At 38.1% G+C, this 5,354-nt stretch overlaps 1 long non-coding RNA gene across 1 annotated transcript; it reads left to right on the top strand.

The window, feature by feature from the left end:
• Window positions 1–4,100: 4,100 nt before the first annotated feature.
• On the top strand, window positions 4,101–5,065 carry LOC149140043 (uncharacterized). The gene is made up of 2 exons (XR_016264719.1): window positions 4,101–4,402; window positions 4,562–5,065. It is a non-coding gene; the product is annotated as an uncharacterized LOC149140043 (long non-coding RNA).
• The last annotated feature ends 289 nt before the right edge of the window (window positions 5,066–5,354 follow it).

A 5,354-nucleotide genomic window follows, 5' to 3' on the forward strand; every position in this document is an offset into this window, starting at 1 on the left:
ATTAGGGTCATCTGTTACACAATATTTTGTCACACCTCCTGTTCACTTCCCATTCCATATCTCGAAGTGCCAAAACATTGACAACTATGCAACATATATATCCATCATGATATATAGACCAAAACCTCCCAGAAGAACCAAAGGAAAACTGCCCTGAGTCAATTCTAAAGAAGGTTAACAAAAACCCTAATTTTTAGGGCGAACACGTTTTACTCCATTGCATGCTCATGTTGATGGCAGGTTGCTCTACTTTACCCTAGCACTGCCAACGCGAGTTTTAATATGAAAACTTGCACTGAACCTCTTTTGGCAGGTTTTCCCAAACTAGAGGAGAAGCTTCGTGCACTAGAACCTTCGAGAACAACGAGCTGGATATTGGTTGTTGTTGATATGGTCAAGCTCTCCCATTTGGACCTCTTGATCTTATCATTATGGGCTTTCCCCTTGAGATGTGGACCTTCCTCCCTCTTTTGTGGATCCCTAACTCCCTCTCCCTTCCTATAAATCAACTCCCTTCCATCCCCAAATGGTTGGTCATTGATTTTCAGCATTCCTATACTGAGATTACACCCAAACGCTACCCATTCTAACTTGGAGAAGGAGTGCTTGACTTGGACATCCAACAAAAGGAGGTCTCCAACATCAAGGCATAGGTTGGATGCTTCCTTTTTTAGCTCATTAATATATACATCTAATGCTCACTTTCCATAATTGTGTAAATGTTGATGCCCATAGATTAATACTCCTTGATCTATTAAGTAGTTTATGTTTGATGTATGCCATATATGCTCTTGTACCTTGTATTTCTCTTTGATCTTTCTTGCAGGTACTCGGACGTGAAGAACAAGTAAGAAGCGAGCCTGGAAGCAAAGGAATCAAAGTCATCTTCAAAGGATTGAGCGATTAGCATCAGAGCGAGGTAGGTTTCTCCTTCTCTCTGCATTTGTTAAACATAAGCTAGGAAAGTGTATGTTAGTTTGTTTAGTTTGTTGCTAGACCCACTCATTGGGCTAGAGGGATCACCTCTGTCCACAGAGGGGATTTACCTTCACAACAGAGGTAAGAGACTTTTTGACACTAGATTTCAAGGCTTTCTTGTTTCAATTTTTCCTACTTATAGTTAAAGGAGGGGAAGAATACATATTATTTTTTAGCACATCTAATCAAGAAGGAGAAGAACATGGGGGTTTGATTACCTCCTCATCCTTCGTTCCAACTTCTTCTTCTTTATTTTCTATAAGAGGGGTTTTGTCAGTATCCTTGGATGAAGACTTTTCCTCAACAAATGAATTAATATTCTTTGGAGACACTTGATTTAGGAATGATTGATCAAATTGGGCTTCATCACCCATAACTTTTGCTACTGGAGACTTCAAAACTTCATATCCACTACTGAAGAAAGGGTGTTGATGAGATTCAGGCTTGCTAACATGCTGCCTCTTAGTCAATTGCTTCTTGTGTTTCCTTGTAACTAGTTTGAATGCTCCTTGTTCATCATTACTATGAGAAGATGACAGAGGATTAGAAGAAAGCTGTGAGGGTGGAGCCTTAGGACAATTTTTTACAAAGTGCTCATACTCATGAAAAGAATTACATTTAAAGGAACTTGTTCATAATCTAGGGTATGAAGATGGGATTGACTATCCAAGTTAAGCTAAATAAGCTTAGGAAGGCCCTTTAAAAAATCCATTTCAACAGAAATTATGGCACAAGAGAAGCTATTTTCCTTCTCCATGTCACTAGAAATAAATTGACCCAATTTATATCCTATAGCCTTGAAAATACCTTCACCCTAGAAAAGAAGGGGAATATATGACAATCTGATCCACATTGGTGTAGAAGAAATTTTCATCATGGGATTGAAATCTAGAGACTAGTGGGTGAGAAACATTCCTCTAGTGTCCATGAAAAAAGGTCTATATTTGTAGATTTGATGTCTATCCTCCTTGTTTTAAAAAAAAAAGAATAATAACTGCTTCCATGATAGAAAATACCAACGAGCTCATGATTTACCCAATTAATAGAGACCCATTCTAAAACATAATTATAGCTAGGGAAAGGGCCAATAAACCTACCAATCAACCCTCTTTCTTTCAATATAGTCACATTCTTCTTCGCAGAGGAGAAAATTCCCAAATCACGAGAGGGAATTGATTCCTCCTTTTGAACAAATCTACTTCTGAGACCCATTGAACAAGCAATGATCTCAACCACTCAAGAACTAGAGAAACACCACTAGATCATAGTCTGGCAACATGAAAGACCCCAATGAGCTGGGAACACATGGAACATGAAAATAATTGCCAAGCTGATAGCAAACTGAGCTAGCTGAAAATCAAGACAAACCCTGATTCAGTGGCAAAAAACTCCAAAGCTATTATGAAGACTGAAAAAATCTGCACTTAACCACAAATGAAACTCCAATGGGAGGAACAACAACTGCTAAAAAACCCTAGCTTAGTCTTAGGTCTTCAATTCCATTACTTCCCTAAGATAGTTGAAAAACTTATTTATAAGAGGAAAAATATGCTTAAATTTGATGTGAATCTAATTTGAATATCTATATCTATATCTATATATATATATATATATATATATATATATATATATATATATATATATATATATATATATATATATATATATATAAAGTTAGACATCTTTGTATTACATAAAATGTACGGAGATTGCATGTTTTGAGGGATTTGGCTAGCCAGATACAAGATTGCACTAGAAGCAAAAGAGGTTGGTTATCACAAAATTGTGGTAGGTAGGACCACCTGCTCTTGTGAAGAAAACCAAATGACCACCTGAATAATTTATATCATAAAAAAAATAGCAGAAGGGCAGAAGCCTCAAAATGACTTGAGTCGCAATGGAAGCCTAAGCAATGCCAAGTGCTACTTGCTGGGGTTATCCTTGCCATGCTTGAGCTCAGGAGGATCTTACCATTCCACTAGCATTGGTCTATAGTAGTCCTCATCATTAGGTGGAGGGTGCTTAGTTGGTGGAGGGTGCCCAACTGGTGGATGGTGCATTACTGGCAAAGAGTGCCCATCTAACGGTTGGTGCATTGTAGGTGGAGGATGGGTGATGCCGCTTGGGCAATTGGTATGAGCTTCCTTACTGCCAGATGTTCTAGGATCCACAAGAATGTTCTCCATGGTATTGCGTTGCTGTCGAGGCCTAGATGAGGATTGGCCCTCAATGCGACAGGTATGTTCCCTATAGGGTCTAGTATCTTGCAAGGTAGAATCCACAAGGCTTTGTGAAAAGGAGTTGTTTGTAGATGAGGAAGTATGTTGGAGTTGAAGCCCTAGAGCACTAGCGATGGTTCACAGCGCAACCTGGGCATGACAAATGTGAAAGTCTAGGTCCCAAACATGTCCCTCCAACACCATAGTAGCATCTTCTTGGTCTATGAGGTTGTGACCCAACAAATTACAGAGAGACCATGCGTTATCACTCATGATGCCCATCTCCTGGGCCTCTAGGTTTGTAACTAGGCGCTGATAATGACGAGGGATGCTATCATCAAATTGTTCAGTGTCCTGGCTGTGCCAAGTAGGGAGAGGCAACTTGCCTTTGCCTCTACTTCCCCATTGAGGTCTGCCACACTCGCTTACGATAATGACTACAAAGGGATGCTATAACCAATGTTTCTACCTTATGTTTCCCATGCTTCTGGCATTCTTAACATTCTCTATAAGTAAACCATTACTACCATCAAGTGGATGTGTGTACCAGAACCTAATGGGCCATAAACACTGAGTCGAGAGGAGTTTGCCACCATCGCGATCTCTTAGATTGTGGACAAACAAGGGGCAGGCTCGAGACATTATTGTTCCCTCAAAGCGAATACTTTGAACACATTAATCATGAGGGCGATTACACCGTATTTCAAGGTTTAATAAATAAAATTTTAATTAATATATAAAAATCTAAAATAATAATTAATCCTTCATCAAATATTTATAATGATATTTTTTAAAAAATATTTATTTTCACACCTTAAAAAATAATTAAAAAATACATTACAAAATAATAAATAAAATAACTAAGAAAGAATTAGAATCGACTATGTGTATTTAACCATTATTTCGTGTTCATCTCCATCCTCGCTGAGATTGAATATGAAAAATTGTTGGCCATCCCAATTCCTCTCTCGGCTTCAATGAAATCCTGGTCGGCAGCTAGTTTTACACAGCTTCTAGCCTTCACCACCATACTTTATAGAATATGTCATTGATGGCGCCTGTGCAAAGGCTCTCGGGAATGCAAAGGCAGGTTTTGAGTTTATACAGAGGATTCTTGCGAGCAGCCCGATCCAAAGATTTCCTCGAGCGATGCAGAGTAGAGCAAATTGTATCAGCAGAGTTAAGAAAAAAGGCAAAGTATGTAGGTAAAAATGATTTCACCTACATCGAGTATTTTCTCTGTAGAGGCAACATGCATTTTGAGCTCTTGAAGACCGCTACCGTAGGTTTATCGGTTGTTGAGGTCAGATGATTTTTGTTTTATATTTTCTCAGTGATTGCATTTGATTTGCTATAAACTGCAGCTGATCTAGCGTTTTTAGGGTTTCGGATTTGGGGTTCCTCAGAGAGAAAGTTGTATTGGTATGGCGGGTTCTGAGGGGCAGATTAAGGTTCTCGCTAAAATCCGATTCTGAATGAAGGATCTAACCCTAACCCTAACCTCAGGTCTTTATGTATGCCTATATATCCGAAGCCCTAATTTTAGGCCATGATGGTTGTCAATAACCCTAAACCGTAATTTTAGGCCATGATGGTTGTTAATAGCCCTAAACCGCAATTTTAGGCCATGATGGTTGTCAATAACCCCAAACCGTAATTTTAGGCCATGATGTATATCAAATTTCGTTCATTTTAATCAAGATTGAATGTGAAACATACCGGAAGTTAATAAAATTGCCCTAGAGGCGATTTGAATTTTTATTATCTTCTGAAGTGGGCAATGCCCTGGACATCTTTGAAGGCTCGTTTATCCTTTTAAATATGCAGAGGATAACTACAAAGCTATAACATATTTATTTATTTATTTAGCAGGGTTCTTTTATTTTGTTCCAATGAATTCTTTTTGTAATTGGTTATCTTGTTTGGCTTTTGTTGAAAATTGAAAATTAGGTGTACAGAACCACAAATATTTTTATATTTGAGAGAGTGCCCTTGTTTTCAAGGGGTTCGCAAAACGTCATTTGTCGATGTAAATTTGATATTGTTAATCAGTGATAAAGGAAATTGAAAATGATAATGTTTCTGATCCTTTGATAATCATGCACAACAATGACTCATAATAATTTATTTGGGTGGCTGGAACCTGTGTTACCAGAA

This window comes from Pinus tabuliformis, chromosome X (genome assembly GCF_031772625.1).
Source record: "Pinus tabuliformis cultivar Carrire ecotype Pingquan chromosome X, CPIR1, whole genome shotgun sequence".
Taxonomy (NCBI): domain Eukaryota; kingdom Viridiplantae; phylum Streptophyta; class Pinopsida; order Pinales; family Pinaceae; genus Pinus; species Pinus tabuliformis.